General features: G+C 34.8%; 1 non-coding gene across 1 annotated transcript; it reads right to left on the reverse strand.

Annotated features, from left to right (window-relative positions):
- Window positions 1-14,128: 14,128 nt before the first annotated feature.
- Trnai-uau lies at window positions 14,129-14,220 on the reverse strand. Its single transcript is given in 2 exon segments — window positions 14,129-14,164; window positions 14,183-14,220. It is a non-coding gene; the product is annotated as a tRNA-Ile (tRNA).
- Between the last annotated feature and the right edge of the window lie 5,150 nt (window positions 14,221-19,370).

Genomic DNA, 19,370 nt, shown 5'->3' on the forward strand with positions numbered 1-19,370 from the left:
GCATCAAACGACCCAGTCGGTAGTACCCACTTCTATTCATATATTTCCCATCTCTCGCTAGGTGCCGTTTCCTTCACACACCCAGCAATTTGCATTGAATATCACCCCCGAAGTTACCGCACATCAGCTCTAACTGGCTAATTCAAATCAAAAAGGGCTTTCTGACTAACATCTCTGACGTACTTAATATGTTGTTAAAAAATACTCTCCGCACTTTAGCTTCAGTGGAAGTTTGTTCAGCAGCGGAACAACCAAGTCCTGCCATGCTGTCAAGCACTATTTCTTCTTTTCTTGCCCGAGCCCTCCATTTTAACTCGCCGCTCCATAGCAAGCCTCATTTTAAACATCATTGGTGCCACACATGTAGGTAGATCACTCCTGGTTGGTGATTAAATATACTGTCCATCAGTTTTCTAGCTTAATATGTGTTTTGATTTTAGCAGTCCAGGGATTAACAAGATAACTGTAACGCAATTACCAGCACACTCGTGGTACCCGCGAGTATCTAAGGCTATTGGAATCACCAATCAAAAGCGCTCGACCTTCCATGCATGCATTATTGCGTTAATACAGAGACATGGAGTTTGACTATTATTTAAGTCTTACAGGATCACTCTTAGTTCTCACTAATAGGATATGAATAGGTCTTGAAGCAGTTGATAAAAAGTTTTCTCCTTCTTATCAAACAATAAGTTATCTTAATTTAACAACCAGTACGACTGCATATTATACTTACATAACTATTTTACAAACATTGTTTAGTCCCTGCCATATGATGTCTTTTATTTTGCGGCTTCATTCTTCCGTTTTCTCCAGAGCACTTTTTAAAATGGTTTTTATAAGTGACATAACTTTGACGTAATGACTGCTAGTCCTCAACACAGTGTACTTTGTTAACTCATACAGCTAATAACAGGCCCAGATCGAAACAAAAAGGGTGGTTCTGGGGTAAACCCTAAGAAGGATTATGTTATCCACGTTTCCCGGTTAGATGACAGTCCATTTGATATCAATTTTGGCTGCTTGGCTCAGGTTCTTTAAGCGACTCAGTTCTGATGAGCTGCTCTCAATAGTGAGTGTATTCGTGGAACAATGTTTAAACTAACGAATCACATTTTTCTGACTGAAAGGGTAGGGTACCCTGTCGAATATAAATTCATACTAAGCACAACCACTCGGAAATGAGATCCTGTCTCCAAACTTATGGCTACAAAAACCGTCAATTATGAAATATAAGCAGAAACTAAAACTCTCAATCCACATTCATATGAGTTCATTTTGCCTAGAACATGACAATTTCAGTCAAATCGTCAATCTTAAAATTAAAACTTATTTATGAATTAACTTGCAGATGAATTAATTATACATGATTAGATAAAGAATCTAGGTGATCAGTCTTACGGTGGCTTTAATGTTAATTGAACAGAAGGCTCTCCAGTGGCTACCAGAATCATCTTTAAGTGAGGGGAAGGCCGTACACTTATACACAGAAATGCATAATCTGCTTTAAAAAAATTCAAGTCCATTTAACATTGTTTGTACATCATTTGAACACTAACCCGTGTCTTGATGTAATATGTGTATTACAAAATACCACAGAAAAGCAATATTTCTGAATCTGAATTCAAACAGTCATTACTAAGGCTAACAAAATATGTTCTTATCTGAAAATAGATAGAAATCTTTTATCATCCAACCCTTTTGTTTGTGGACCAGAGCTTTATTTTAAGAGGATTTTTATGTTGGGCACTCTCAACAGCTCACATGCGCAGTTAAGTTCGAAGTTTGATGATTGTTTTATTGTACATACTTCATCTATGTCGGAGTTTCTTCTAAGCCTGTACTAATCTAAAGCTTTCTTATCGTCAAACCCAATGATTGCATTGAAGCACTGTGGTCAAGAGTAACACCTGACTAAGCTCTATTATTAAGATTACTTATAACTTATCTTTCAATAAACCTATTATTCCTAACGAGTGACTCTTTTTTTTACGTCTAAAATACATTATCTCCTGAGCATTCAAAGAACGAGTCATGTTAAGTTGAAGACGTTCTTTGGCAACTTCTACCTCTTGAACCATGGCGGTACAAGTTGCGTCATTCTTCCGCTTGAAGGTTGATCGCAACGAGTCTCCAGGGTTTTTCTTTAAAGAAGAGAGTTAATGTATCAATTTTCACTAGGAGTTCGGCTTATGAACAGACTTCAAAGGGACGTAGCGTAAAGGAGTCCTATATCGTAGGGTAATTGGCTTGGACTGTGCTCGCAACTGTGAGCAAATTTGTTGTTTTCTATGACAAACCCTCACCAAGTTCCCTCAAACTATAACCCTTTAAGCACGCCCCGTAAGACGGAATAAGGTCCAGCGGAATGTTTGTTTGGATCTTATAAACGCCAAAGACGAAATAATCCGCCGCGACACGATCGGATAAAAAATAAATAATTTTATTAACTGTGACTTTGACGTTTAAATTATAAGCTTCAATACATAAGGCCACAATAACACACAGTAAATGGTACTGGCTTGACCAAATAATTCCAGTTGCAAGCTGTTCAAGCTGGGCCCCGCAGCCGAGATAGGTAAAACCAGATAAATTAGTTTTTCACCCCATTGGCCGGCAAAGCTGTTTCTTCGCCATCTTCCCCGTCTGTTACGCGACCGATGGACGATACAATCCGCCATTAACTCCGACTGTCAGTGCGAGCAACGGCATTGTGCCCTTTCTGGGACACAGTGTTTCTTGCGTTGGTACATCTCCTTATTACAAAACTAGTTGTAAAAGTTATTGTTACCAGATGTTTTTAAGGGTGGTTATAATAAAGTTATTTTATTTGGTTTCTTTTCTGTTGAGTAATTATGGCTGCAAGTCATGTCCCGAGACCCCCATGGCTTCATCCCGATTTTTGTTTTGAAGTTTACCGTACAAACTGCCTAAATCTAATATTATCAAAACTTATAAAACTAATCAAGATCAGCATATTACACTTTATTTGTTTTCTTATCCTTGTACATAGTTTTCATATTTTTCATCACATGCATTTGATTACTCTGTAACCTAAATTTGATTTTGATTGTAATATTCCATTATTATGAAAAAATGTGATTATTTTAATACAAGTATTACATTATTGTAAAATTTATTTTTTTTGTGTGACTATTAGTCATTAGGAATGAATACAAAAATTTAAGGAATTTTCATTTTTATTTTTTCACCTTAAATGAGCGTAATCTAAAAAAATGACTAAATTTATATCGGCGTTCAAAGGGTTAACAATAACAAGCGGCAGCGCCAGAAAGCCAGCGCGTCAACATGCAGACAGCATTGGCCGAGTGGGTTGCGTTGCGGTGTATGCAGGCACTGCAGCGCAGCTGCCGGCGGGTGCTTGTGCACACGGCTGCAGCGCAGCTATCAGTCAGACCGGCCGCCGCTAGATGGCGGAGGCGGTTTGACTCTCTCCAGCGGCGCAGTATCTCTAGAATTATTGCCGAGAAAGGTAACTGGTACACCTGTGATGCGTGACAAGATTGTGCAGAATAGAGGTCAATTCATATATGAGACGGCAAAGATTAAAACATGAGGTTATTGTATCTTTGATGGTCTTGATGATAACCTATGAATTGATTCGTTACTAAACGATATTCATACTAGAAACACTTACGATGGCCAGTAAGGTTTGAGCGTGTGTGATGAATACGAACGTTCACAGTTTATACCGGAATAGCCAAAACTGCACTAACAAATGTTGAGAAAGCAATTAAAACTGAATCATTAAATACTTATACTCAGACACAGCATCACTTTCGGCCCAGGCTGGTAGGTATTGTAGGTACCATGTGTAGTTAATAATAGCAACAGGAAAACCATTATTGCTAAGTATTGTAGCAATAGTGGTAATGGTAAAAAGTTATAAAACTTAAAAGAAGCGCACAAAGAAAAGTTAATTAATTAAGACCACTAACTTGTTGACAGTAAACTATGTCACCGATAATAGAGTCCCCTGTATACTATAAGGTACATCAGACTGTATTACTCGAAGGATCTTGTTCACATGTTGACTCAAAAAATGTATGTACAGGTGAATCAGATGATTTTAGTGCAGTAAACGTGCAATGTGTTGGCTCCGGGCAGGTTTCTGTCACTCAACCCAAATTAAAATCATTGTTGTTTTAATTAATAGTCACGGTCGTTTTATAGCAAAAATCTGATTAGCTAAACTTTTAACATTTATTCAAAATGATTTCCCTTTAGTCCTGTATCCAGAATGAGATATATCTGGTTTCCTGGAGTTGGATAATGCTGGTTCTGAGGATTGCATAGTTATTATGGCAGGGAATAAGGACATATCAACATCGGATTGTGAAGATTGATTCTCTTTTGTAGTAGTGAACTTAATACCAACATTATTGCTATCGGCGTCCATTCTCCATTTTGGTAATAGAAGTTTCAATGATCAAATATATTTCATTTAATCAGATTGTAAGTAATACATGTTCAAATTACAGTACTGTAACGCCTATACCCACTGACGTACTAAAAATACATACACTCGCTATGGTCCTCATTTTAACCTGGTCGGCAAGCGTGTTGTGTGCAAATTAATCATTGTTGGGTTATGCAATTTTAATTTTAACCCTCATGTCCACCAGTATTAACGAACCTTTTGCTCAACTTATTGACCCCAACCTCGAAAAACCTTAATGGTTAAAGCATTCATGAATTTTCCGATGGTTATTATGGTCACCGTATTCAAATTCTGATTACAGACCGTCTATCGCCCCGTAAATTGTTCTCATAGAAATATGCTAACGCTGATTGTAGCTTGGGCACACAAACCAATATGGTAACTATAATTTCTCTACAAACGATCTGAATTTTTCAATCTTTAGCTGCAGTCACGGGAAATGACGGTTGGAAATAATTCCCCGAGTAAATAGTGCCTTGGCCCTTCCTTCATAGTATATCCTTCTTTTGAAAACATACGTTTTGTTTTTGCATCATGATTTTTAACAAGTTGACCGCAAGGTACAAGGAGACCACTAATTCTTTTTAGGAAGAATATTTTTTTCTAAAAGAATATTACAGCATCCATTGTTTTAATTGATATAAGCATTTTAGTTTTAAGCAATTTAATTAGTTGGGGTTACTTTATGTACTGACATTTGTTATGCAATTTACATTCTCAAACAAAAATAAGGCTTTTGAGTTTTCATTGGGCTAGGGGTTGGAGCTTGAGGCTCATGTGAGGAGGAAGAGTAAGAAGCATGATTCCTCTGAACCTGCATTTTTTGTATGTCTTCAGATGTTACATATGCATCATGATTTTTTAGAATTGAATGGACTAGAAAATCTTTGGAGCATTTTACAAACTGTACAAAGTAATTCCAAAACGTTTCAAAGTTCTCACCAATCACAAGCCACTAGGATTAGGCGTCCTGAATCGGTACAAACTTAGCAATTTTGCACAGTAAGTTTTGCATGTTAACAGTTGCAAACAATACTTATGACTAAAAAGTTTTTATTTAGAGAAAATGTTATGCACAATATTAAATACAATTTTCACTAAAATCCATTTATATAGTAGCCATATATTTACGTACCGTTTTTCATTATTATAAGTCTAATTTCTCTGATCTATTTAACTATGACGGCTCGCAAATAACCAAAACTTATGCTAAATTTAGTTCCTTAGTAGCAATGTCGTTAATCCGAACTATATACTTTAGGGTGTTTATTTCCCTCAATGTATCACAACAATAAACTGTATTTAAATTAAGTACTTCTGGTATTTTATAGAGGTTTGTTAATTTTAGACTACCCATAGTAACTTTGTTTATATTGGCGTTTGATTAATCTTAACTACTATGAACACTTTTATATTTTATATTTATAAATACAACATTATATTTCATACATACATTCGTAGATTGTAATGAAAATATAAATGCAAATATAGTTTATAGTGAACAGAATTTTGTTTTGTTGAAATTTAATATCAACAAAATCCACAACCATAACACATAGCGATGAAATTTGATGTCACCCAACATTGATTTGATTAAATAATACAGTGGGAGATTGAAACCCCGTAAAGAACTCATAAAAACATAACACACATACACATACAGCTCAGAAGCAGACTTTGATCACCCTATGATGTATATTTAATAAATTTAAATCATTTTTAGTATATTTTCTGAATTTAATTTTGTGCTAAGCCGCGGGTATCTATTAGTTATAAAATAAAAAACGTGCTGAAGTTTAAATTTAATACACAAACAACATTATACACGTAAGCCAAGATAATATTAATGCTAAAATCAATACCATCCTTATATATCGTGGCTCTATTAAACGTTTGCAATTAAAATCTGTCTAAAGTAATGAACCATGTTAAAAACAAAACAGTGTATTTTTGCAACTTTTGCGATTCATTCATTGTTATGGTGTTATAGTATGTCATTTGACGAGCACACGTGGTTTTATTTATTTTGTGAATATCATAGCAGCTAGAGTGTACATCTTTGTTATGCATGTAAAATCCGGCCCGCTATTACATCATTTTTAATTACTGGATATTAAACACGTTTATTTGTACATTTCTGTAATGTAATGAAGGCTTTCCTTCTTGTCGTCACATTTCTGTGTCACATGACTGAGAGCTATATATTTCACCTCAATCAGCCCTCAGTAGTTTACTCATTCATACAGAGTTAAACATCATTTACCTACTTCAGTAAGGATTATATATTGGTAACAAGCTGAGGTTACATCTGGACTGTTAGATGATTACAGGACAACTTTCCATTTCCTATCTTCTTACTGAACCAGCGCACCTCACAAGCCACAGGCAGATAAATACAATTACTCTTCAAAGGTTCTAGAGGGCATACCCTTCCGTAGTCTTCATCAAACACACAAAGAAATCGCAATTCGAGAACTAATATGCAGGTAAACGCAGTTTCTCGATGGACTGTTTGTGTCCAAGGGTCAGAATATATACACCTGCTGCCCCTCTACTGGTCAGGTGGATTGATTCTATCAGTTTAAAATGGCAATAAAAATAAATAAGTAGAAATAAGAAATGGCAAGCATAAGTATCAAATTCGAAGTTGACTTAGTTTACAATTTGGTTTTTATATTTTTATAGTTTTAATTAATATTTATAGTAAGCTATATTTTGTTCTAAAGTGCGATGACTCGGATAAATTCCAGTTTTTGTGCCCAGTATAGCCCCTAAATCTAAAGCTGAGAATTTGCATTTTTAACGATTTTTGTTGTATTTAAGTACTTATTTAAACGTACTTTTACAAAAACATTATTACAATAGTTTTCTTCCAATAATTAATTAAATATCAAGGATAAAGGATGGCGGAATTGAAAACATCTCTCCCCTCTCGAGAACACCTCCAAACAGGCAGATAGGGCGTGAGACTAGAACACAGCGAAACCCAGAATGTGATCATATACACGTTCCAAGTGTCCTGTTAATACTATTGTCTTCTAGAATGTTATACTGTTGTGTGATAATGTCTTACAACAAAATTCAATTTCAACCATGTGTAATATAAGACGCATATGCCAGTTTTATATATTTGTATGTACAGCCGTAGAAATGGGTTTTTTTTGCATGGGACGTATTCATAGAATTTGGTTTGAAAAATTCGACCCAATTTCAAATGTCTCTTGTTCAGTATTACTTTCTTACATACATTAGTTCCATACACATAATTATTTTTTTAATCATAAAATATTTACATACCTAACGTTTTACAATTGGTTACATTATCTCAAAACGTTCAGGTATTTCTTATCATGATGGTAAATCTAGTATGAAGAGTTTAAGTAATTAACATATTATTATTTATATCTAGACCTGTAATAAACTTCTGTAATGACTTAAAGGAAATTTTGCTTCTCGAAATTAATACTGTTTTATTACAACATGGCACTCGATCTGTTGAGTATAAACAACTCTTTAGTTAGTACAGTGAGATTGACACATTTTAAATTTAAAACTATTGGGTGTTTCCAGATAGCGTTTCGGATCACAGATTGGTTCGAGATAGCATAAGACATGTGTATATTTAATTTGTAAATTCAGCTGTAATGAACACCCTTGATGTGCACTCGTGCTCGATTCACCTTTTGTTTGATAACGATTTTAACACCATTTTCAAAACTTTCAGAAAATTAAACTTAAATATATCTTAAAATGGTAAACCTAAATATATTTCTTAAAACATCCTATTATACGAATTTGTTAGCTTATCCATCTTTGGTTGTATAGAAATTGTATGTTTCCTCCGACTAATATTTTTATTAAAGGATGTATGTAGTACTTTAACCTAACCCTAAAGCACAGTTCAGCTGTTCTATTACAAGTTTCCTAATGGTTAGAGCTCAGAGGCCGGATATAGTAAACAAATAGTGCCTGTACATCGAGTGTACTTGAAAGGGCATTAAGCGGGCACGGCATTACTTACTGCAAATATTTGCAGGAAGCAGAAAATACTTCCATTTCGTTAAACTGCTGCTTATACGGTAAAAACGGAGAATGCTGACTTTATTTATATTACATGTGAAAGTTCAAGTGAAAGTCGAATAACTACTAGGTAAACAGTTAAAATACTTTACCAAAAAGGAGTAAAACGAAACTGCATAGCATTGAAATATATATATATATATATACCTTTGGTTCTTATTTTCTTGCTATCAGATCAAACATAAAAACATTTAGTATTAGTTATTATTTTTTTTAGTAGGCTTTCCTCTGAACACACCATAAATAATTAATGCTTCTGTGTGTCACCATAATATAATTTAACATCATATATTACACACATTACATCTTAAATATTGATGTAATATATTTTGTTTCCGAGATATCAAATCCATGTCCAAAGTGATAACCCATGTTGTATAATTTTAGGTAGTTTGTTTTTTTGATCTGAAGTTACAATCCTTAAATCAGCAAAAATATTGCTACTCAATAGTACAGTGCATGTGACCGCTAATCAAACCAAAATTTGTATTGATTATTCATGTACATATATAAAGTACATATTAGTGATTACAAAACTATGAGTTTTATAAGGTCTTTTAGAATATGTTGCTGTGTTGATACTTAAAGATGATCGTATTCCCGTTTCTGGTTGAACATAAGTGATTATAGATAGGAAAGTTTGCAGGTTGCGTGTTGCAAGTTGTAAACATGGAGACTGGAAGCATAAAACTATGAAGGTAAAATCAAAATATTTTTTTATTAGTGAGCGCTTCCTGACAACTCCCCTGATAGGTTAGCTCAGGATTCTTGAAAGTATCAATATCAATATAGAAGCAAATTATCCCAAAATAAACAATCCAAAGGTTTTCCACATAAAATGTGGTAGATATCTCATTCAATGAAGTAGGTTCCTGGGCAGGAATATTATTAACGTTGCTGTAACTTTTGGCTCTCAAATGAACTATTTTGCGTTTACAGTGTTTACAAATATTTATTGTCAAAAATAAAATTTAAACTTTAAACCAACTGTCAGACGCGTAAATATACGTTAAAATCAGTGGTAGCTAACCATACAGACCCTTAAAGAGCCTATTTTACGTGTCTTTATCTAGTTGTATGATGGTTTATCTACCTATTTATTTATGTGTGCCTGATGATTGTTAGTGTAAGTGGCACTTCAAAGTAAGGAGGTTATAAACATTGTTTCATGTTTTATAACACTTTTGTTGTTTTGTTATAACAAATTTTGACCTGCACTAAAACTAGCGTTTGATGACTGATAGTTTGTTTTCCTTATGAAAACAATCCAATATGATTTCAAGAAAATCTGGATATTTAGCTTATACAATGCAAAATTAGCTATCGGCTCCCAGTCTCATTCCATACCGAGTTATTAGTTGAGGCATATCTTTTTCAGGGGACTTCATTATTTTATCAGACCGCTTGTTCCTAACCCCTACCGTCTGAATACACAACTGATTAAATTGCTGAAGTACAACATTGTAATATCATTTATACTTAATAACCTGAAACAATACCGGAAAGACTGCAAACTAATTTTGGGAGTAATTTGTCATATGGTTTTTATGAAAGACATCTTACATAGTTAAAAAACAAACAAGTTTTTGAGATTTGAGATATATGTTATGTTACTGAAATTAGGATCACAAACGACTATTATAGCCGGCTTACCTCTGTCATAAACAATAATGAAGTATTTTGGACAATTTCGAATCTAATATCCTAAGATAAGACCGTTTACTGCAAATCAAAAGTTTGATTCAACTTGTTTTGCTCATTTTGAAACTTAAGTAACATAGCTATAATTTCCTTTTTACAATATTACTTAAAACATAGAGCCCATATTTCTTTTAGTACTTTCTGGCAAGTAACGCGTAGGCTAGTTGCAATATTTATTTATTTATTTATCTACGGTAACACCATTAGTACATGTAAAAAAAAACAATAAGATATTCTTATATTCAACAATGAGCCAATAAAAATGATCCACATTATAAATTAATAACAATGCCAAAGTAAACTGCTACAACATAACAATAACATATAAAATAGACTATATAGAAAATAACAATAATAGCATAGCAACAATAATAAATAGTAACAGTAATTATACGATCAAATATACATCCATCTGCACTTACACATATACTACGTAGGAATAATTTATAACAATGAAAAGGAAAAAAAAAGAATCAAAATGTATACATGTAGAAAAGAGTAGAGGAAAAAAATAGAAAGAAAGAAATATATACACATATTACAATGAGCCAGGTGTCAATGTCTACATCAAAAGAAAATGTTTTTTTCAGGTGCATAACACTATCACTGCAAAAGTCATGCCGGGAGGAGACGAGGTTTCCAAGTCTGTGAAGTCTCGGGATAGTGCTGTGATGTTACATAACTGGTTGAGTAGACACGACGGCAGAAAGTGTGAAGGGACCTGGTCTGATGAGGCACTCGGAAGTCGATCCGCCCTGAGCAGTTCTGGACAATTCACGTCTCCGTTAATTAGTTTATGGAGAAAAACCACATCTAAAAGTTGTCTACGCTTCACAAGCGAGTTCAAACCCAAGGAAATCCCCAAATCCTCCAATGGCACAGTTCTGCATTCAAATCCACATCTGACTCTAACCACCCGCAAGAAGCGATCCTGGACACTTTGGAGCTGCTGGATATGACCAACCTGATAGGGCGACCAGGACAAACGCTGCCATATTCAAGCACTGACCTCACCAGAGCAGTAAAGATAAACTTCATAGCTGCAACACTCAGTCCGCTTCTTGAAGTTCTGATCAGAAATCCCAGATTACGAGAGGCTTTAGTGGTGATGGCATCAATGTGGGATTCAGGGCCAAGACTGTAGGGAGATTATGATTCCAAGATCTCTAATAGAAGTTTTACGAATGAGAGCAGAGTTATTGAGTATGTAATCAAACAGTATAGTAGCGGAGGAACGGTGAAAGGTGTTGACTGCGCATTTAGCAATGTTCAACTTAAGACTGTTCTGCACACACCAATCATCCAATCCAAGAAGGCAACGTTGAAGTTTTAAAGCAAATCCTGCAGGGTTGAAACGGATGGTTGAATATTTTTATGTCATCAGCAAACAATAAACATTCAACATCGATACAGTCAAATGATGTCATTGATAAATAAAGTGAATAAAAAGGGACCCAAGTGTGGGAACCCTGTGGTACGCCAGAAGGTAGCAAGAAAAGTGTCGGGAGGTGGCACCAGAAAATTTTACAGTCATGGACCGATTTGATAGATATGAACGGAACCACTGAAGAAGGCTGCCCAAAAACACCATAAGCCTCCAACTTAGCCAAGAGATTGTGCATGACTGACCGTGTCAAAAGCCTTCGAGAAGTCAATATAAACACTGTCGACTTGACTGTGGTTTTGAAAAGAGGATAAAATGTAGTCCTGATATAGAACGAGATTGGTGACTGTAGACCTACCAGGTGTGAAGCCCGTGCTGCTCATGAATAAGAGTACTCCTGAAGGCAAAACTAATGCGTTCAAGTACGAGAGACCTCAAAAATCTTGCCCAGGGCAGGCTGAATAACAATGGGCCCGATAGTTACGAACATTAGTCAGCGTAGATGATTTGTGGATAGGAACCACGTAACTGGACTTCAGGCTATCAGGAAAGATTCCCTGCTCCAGAAGTTTATTGAAAAAGCACAGTAAGTTGAGGTGCAAGTAGGGCACTACAATGCTTCAAAACCATCGGTGGTACTCATCAGGACCGGTTCCCTTGAAAGGGTCAAGAGAGGGGTATTGTATAAGCTCTCGTATTTCAATAGATTTTTAATACAGTTACTCGTTAATCGCGATTATGTTTAGGTTCCGTTCAACAACCGTAGCTTTATCAAACATAAACGGCCCAATCCATGGTGTATATCCAAGATTTCAGTTGTGGGGACAACCCCCGTCTAATATTTGTAGTTGAAGGAAAGTTTCTTCGAATTGTAGGACTGTAGGGTCCTCGCCTAAATTTAGCAAGAGTCCATTTTAGTTTGTGGCATCAGCAACAGAGAGAATTACTTGACAATACTGAATAGTGGCGCAGTCTGTAGGGGCTATTTCCAACTATTTTGATTTTCATAATATTGAGAACATGGAGCTGCTACTAACTGTGTGGATAGCCAGGTTGCAATTAATTTTTTATTTCTGCGAGTATTTTTAAGCTTAAAAGTATTTTTTAATAAAGAGATATTTATAATTTGTTCTACATAAAGTGTTAAAAATATCTATTAATATTCGCTCCACAATGAGAGACCAGTCGGCTGCGACGTAGATCTCAGCACAACTACTAGATGGCAGTCATCATTGTCTTAGTACGGTTCGCAGTACATTGTTTTCACTTCTCGTTCATTGTTACAAACCAAAATAACAATATCCTTCACAACCTTTGATCGTTTTACGTAATAGTATTTGTATTGTTGTATTTTATAACCACTTTTTTTAATTAAAACTATATAATTGTAAATAAGTAAATTATATCACTCTTGCTAAATTTATAAACAAAAAAAATGTCATAAAATACAAATTTTTCTTTGCATTGAAATATACTATATATATACTAGCAGTTACCCACGGCTTCGCACGCTATATCCTACAAGACAGAGACACCAGAGGCATATTGTTTATAAATGACACATTTTAACTTGACAAATAAGATGGGTTTTATAACGGTCTATCAAATATGTAATCAAAGTCAAACAGTAACTTTGACTTTAATATTACACTACTTATCAAGTACCCGTATTTTTTGCTGAAATGCCTATGACTAAAAGTGTATTTTGACTAACATTTCCAACTTTCCTGTCTGGAGGGAAAAAGATTGAAACTAATAAGAACAGAAGTGTTTGTTACTTTCCAAGGTTTATTCTATCGTTTTAAAAGGCTATAATTGGGCACAAATTTGTGATTGGAATTTAAATTAATGAAACATATAATAGTTTTTTCATAATACAATGTTTAAATAGAACGGTTGGTTTATATCTAACAGGCTCCTTAATTACATTTATTACAAAAAATATTATTTTATTATAGAATCCTTTCTTAGCGAGCCTCTAGGGCCTCTAGGGATAAACCTATGCACAAATTTCATATGCCCTTACTTTTATGGGTTTTGCTGGGTGATGATGAATCACTGTCTACTTGTTTGATATACTCGATATTATTCCTAATAAAGTTTAACACATTTTCGCTTTTTGAAATTTGTTTCACATTTGTTTATGCCACTTATAAGTGTTCATAAATAAAATTGTTATTACAAAATGTATGCCACTTTTCATTCTTTACATAAAGATATAAATGAAGAATAAAAAATCATCACTCAGTAGGCATTTCTAACAAGAATGAAACGTATAATAAATATACCACTCATCTTAGTATTTTTTATGTCTTGTAACGTCTGCATAACTGCCTGAATGGGCCACACACCAATGAAAGAAGTTTACATGGGGTCCAGCACTATGGTTAAACGTTTTTAAGTTTGGAAATTAAAAGTTTGTCAACAAAATGTAACTTTGAAAGTACAATAATGACAAAAAAGACTGCAATGAATTGAATGTTAAAAATGCATATAATAACTTCCCCAAGTGAGGATCGAACTCACAACCCCGGCATTACTCACGAACACTGTATTATAAGTACCGTGCGCTAACCAATTGCGCCACTGGGGAGAGTATATGTTACAGTGTTGCTAGACTACATGGACACTGGTGTGGCGATGGCGGGGCGGCAAGGTGTGGGTCTATAGCCGGCACCCGTCTCCGTGTGTTGGCGCCCTTACGTAACTGCTCGGTCCAAGAATTGGCCTCTCTCTCTCTCTCATCAATTTTAGTTTTCTAATGATTTGTAAAAATTGCTATAACTTTAAACTTAAAAAAAAACAAGGATTTGTTCATTATTTTTATTATTCATATTAATATTTTTACATCATATTCTCAATGTTGTAGTTCAAATTGGATCAAAATAAAAACATTTCACTGAACAAATATAAGTAAAAATAAAAATTTTAAAAATAAAAATAATTCTCTTGTTGCTACACATCTTTTTAAAGAATTTACAACAGAAGTTAATTCAGTTTTTTTAATTGACTCTCTTGTATTTGAGAACCTACCTTGAGTTCCATTGCTGTGGTAAATATAAGTATTTATTACCAGTTGCTGTCTTCTTCTTGAAAGAAAATATTTTCCTGCCATAAGGCACATGAAGATAGAAAAGAATAAATCTTCAAGGAGCCTAATTGTTTCATCGACGCTACGAACATTTTTTGCAACATACATCAATAAGGACCAAGTTCAGCCTATGGGCACGGCAATGGATTTATGGGCTTTTGTTTTTTGGTTAGCTGTCGAATCAGAGCTTGTAGGTCATTATATTCACCAGACATGACACTGGCTCCATCAAATGATTGGCTTAACACAGTTTTCAATGTTAATCTGAAAATGTATTAAAAACCCTCTAATTTTGTTAGCTAAGTACTGTGTATTTAACTCGTGCGCTTGAACAAACCTAAGAAAAATCGTTCGTTTACTTTAAAACCGTGAATATATCTGCAACAGACTCTCATCCTATTCGCAGTGGACCCTCATCACGAGCCTCACCAGTTATTATACTGTAATCATTGCTACCTGCTTTAATTTCAGAAATAATTTGATCAGTAATTACTTTGCTAGTAACTAGTATAATATCATTTTGCTTCATTTGTGATGTATAATATTACATTTATGGCAAGTTTTTAATATTTTTGTCTAAGGTTTCATTTTCAATGATGAGAAGGCTGAGCAGTTCTTTGAAATTGCCTTTGTTTAGTTTGTTACTTCCTTTTTTAGACCTTTTGGTTGTAATATTACTTTCGGAGTCAGCTTCTCTGTCCACCTGTCCTATAGTCAACCTATTTTCATGCTTTCTGCCCCAATCTCTTGCGCAACTCCTATTAGCTTTATGTTATTTTGGTTGGCGGAGTGCCCCGCCCAAAGTAATGGTTTTGATTATCCGCAAAATATAATTGCTTTCTAATAAACTAACTTAAAAAGGATGTCACTATTTTTTTTTTGTATTTCTTTGAGCAAGCGTTTGGATAGTATAATTTTTTGTAGTCACCACACCCATGTACTTTTTTGGAAGATAAACATGCTTTTTGTGGTACCTGGTCATTGGAACTTTTATTTCTTGTCACCCCTACACTTCCTAAATGGTTTCCCAATCAATTGGTAACCCAGTTTATTCCAACTAACACATCTTCAGAGTAATTAGCCCTTTGTGTAAGAAAATGTCTACAGACAAAGCAAAATCCGGTATTCATTTTTAAAATTGAATATTCCTATCCAAGGGCATCTTTTTGGAACCACGAGCTAAGAAACAATCGTTTTGTTTCCCAACATAATGTGTTTGCGACGTGGAAACGTTACTACTGGGCTGTATTGGGCCCATTGTCACAACTTAAACCCAAATCAAAAAAGACAACATCTAAAATTTGTGTTTTAGAGGTGCAAAGCGGATCCAATTTTATTTTTTTTATTCTTTTCTTGCTCAAATTTTTCAGAAATACTACTTAGTTAGGCCTGCCATCGTCAGATTCTATGTCCTGTTTAAACTTATTAATTATAATTATCAGAGGATTTTTTTCTTTTACGCAAATATTTATCCATACAAATTGGTTGTGGCACATTAATAAATAAATTCTACGATTCTGACCTCCTAAAAGTGTCCACTTTCACTAATTTTACTACTTTTAGGATTTCAGTGATCTTTCAGTTTATATTATTTAAAATTTAGGTTCTTTGTAACAATAAAACTTTTAAACTTAGTTTATCTTTAGCCACACTGAAAACTTAGCAGTTCACAAGATGCTTAGAATATAAAATAAATGTTTAAACAGTATAGGTAATAACTTTTGTTCTCGATTTTTTCTGAATATAAACAAAACAAACCCCGTTTTCGATAATACTTCCTGTTGATTTACGTCATGTTCTTAAAAATCTGGGTTAAAGCCGCCCCTGATCAGGCATTGTAGGTGATAGTTGTAACTCACAAAAGGGTTGTCATTCCACACAATATTGACGCGTGTAACAATCTTCAAGTATTAACCTCTGTTATTATATTTGTAATACAGACCAAAAGAGACAATTACTCGACTTAAAAAATAATTTGACCTCCTTTACACTAAATATATTTCATCTAAAATAAAAATGACAAATGTACATTGATCACAGTTAACTGATATTTGATATAAATAATATAAAAGTTAGTGCTTTACTTGCGGTGAGGTAATTGTGATGTGCAACACAACAAACGCAGTGGTGTAACTAGGACTAGCTTGGGGGGATTTTTGACTTGAGAGAGCACCACACGGTGTGGTGGAGGGGTTTGTGGAATAAATTTAAATAAATTGTATATGATCAGAAGTAAGCCTTTTATTAGCTTTATTGCAAACAAGTCGGATTACTATTATGCAATATTTTTAAGTTTTAAGGATTTTGTTTGGGAAGATTCTATTCCCCTCGACCCCCCAACCATCAGTTTACGACACTGCGTCAAAGCTATAACGATTACAACAGATGAGTGAACACAATTTAAGAATACAGGGTATGACTTGAGCGGAGGCGGACAAGCGACCGAAGGGACAAGCGACACAATTTTTCTATTGGAAAACACTATGTACAAATGAGATGGCAGAATGGCGATGGGGGCGTGGATTACGCAAACTCCAAAGTAATACAATCAAAGAGTATCAGGCGCACAGAGGTTTACTGCTTGTGTAGGGGAGAGAGCGATATGACGTAAACAGTGTCTGAAAATGTTAGTGATGAACGTCTCAAGTATTAGGAAAGCAGAGAATAACCAATAACATTGGGGCAGAGTGATCATCGCTATCCTGCGTTGCGTCCTACGTAGAAGGCGGTGTGAGCCCACCGTACTCACGGCGTATGCAGTGGATAATGCAATGACACTGCAGTCGCAATTTCGTTATCTCTATACATAAGTTTGTTTTACTTCTTGATTACATATTATATCATACTATTGCAGTTAAAAACTGCACATATCAATTAGCAGTCCCAATTCTTTTAGTATAGATTGTTTTTTCTAAAAAAGATCGGTTTAGACTTTGTTGTTCCTACATGTGTGGTTTGGGTGAAAAACACAGACTCGGTGGTGTCGCGCTCCATGCGGAGATCCCACGAGCTACGAACTAAGTTGGCTGCTCGCTCTCCCGTATTCCATTCCCAATCTCTTTATTGCTCATCTTCCGGTCCCCGACCTACGTTTTGTTTCCTGCCACATCCGGCTGATGACTCGATACACATAGTTCCTAAATAGTCCTTAATATCTTGGGCACTTGTTTTCTAACAACCATTCCCTTTTGAAGTTCTTGATCAATATACGGTATATGTTCAAAAAAACTATAATGTAAATTAATTTGTACGATTTTTTAATAAGAACCCAATTCAGGTTCAAGATGTTGAAGTTCACGCTAAAAATACTTAATGGGAAGCCCATTGTGTGGTATATGGTTTAACACTGCTTTTCTCCACTGATACCTTTGGTACAATCAAAAATGAAAATTGTTACACCGCTTTCAAGACAAATTTAAGATTTTGAAAGCATTTTTAAAAACTAGAAGAAGACAGCCATGCCATAAATTGTTTACTATAATTTGTTTTTCCAAAGGATAATACTTGACGGAACCGGGACCCGAAGACCTCTCTTATATGCTAAACATATTATTTCAAACTTCTACCACATTAAAGTAGGTATCTATATCACATTGGAATAATCGTTTACTGATAAGTTGGTATTTACCCATGTAATTCGAGTAAAAGAAAAATATTTTGTATGTTATTTTTGGATTATGATAACAAAAAACAGTTTTGTTTAAAATTTAAGCTTTCTCCTCGTTAACTTATCATTATTTCCTTATTCTTATTCTGCATTTTGTGTATGTCTTTTGAAGAAAGACATACAAAGAAATCAGGAAGAACCTTACAAAATCGGTTATCAGTTATTATTCTGAGATTTTATAAACACTGTATGATATTACTCGTTCTGCATGTGAATACTGATATGGATTTATTCTCATTAGGCATGTATTTATTTATAAATCAACAAGCTGTTACACGGCGGCCGTTGCCTACTTTGTCAAAGCACTTATGAATGGTTGAATGTTGAATATTAGCTGCAATTCACAATCCTTTTATAGAAATGTGTGGTATTTGACGCTGTCTCAAACTTGATCCTGGAGAGATCCAAAGAAAGTCGGCGACGAAGAAGCTCAAAACGAAGCTTTAACACCTTTACATCAACAGAGACACCTAAAAATAGATGAAGTGGTATTCTCATTTTCTCATCATATGCAACAACTGAGTGCAACTACGATGATCTGAAGCACAGTGGAGCAACCGATTTTTCTACACATAACGTAGATATGGTGGGAAGGGTTCATTAAATTTGTATTTTGAATTTCATTCTGACTTTCTGACTATCTTTGGATCCCTTCAGAGGAACGAGATACTAGGAGTCAAGCCTGAGACAGCGTTAGATAACAGACGCTGCAATAAAAGAAAAGTGAACTGGAGCTAAATTTAACATTCAAATTCAATACATCTTTCCTACCACAGCTATGTTATAAGTAGAAAACTGTTTTCTCCAAGTTCCGTTAAGTTCCGGTACTATTGTAGAGTTTTCACCGATCAAGAAATAAATATATACTAACGGAAACCAACTTCGATCATACAGCGTCTTCTTTCGATCCTTTCAATTTTTTCCGATCTATGATTCTTAAGGCGACATTTTTATAGTTAGCCTCTTTTTCCGATGAAGAAAATAT

Source organism: Homalodisca vitripennis, unplaced genomic scaffold (assembly GCF_021130785.1).
Source record: "Homalodisca vitripennis isolate AUS2020 unplaced genomic scaffold, UT_GWSS_2.1 ScUCBcl_8231;HRSCAF=16255, whole genome shotgun sequence".
Classification (NCBI taxonomy): Eukaryota; Metazoa; Arthropoda; class Insecta; order Hemiptera; family Cicadellidae; genus Homalodisca; species Homalodisca vitripennis.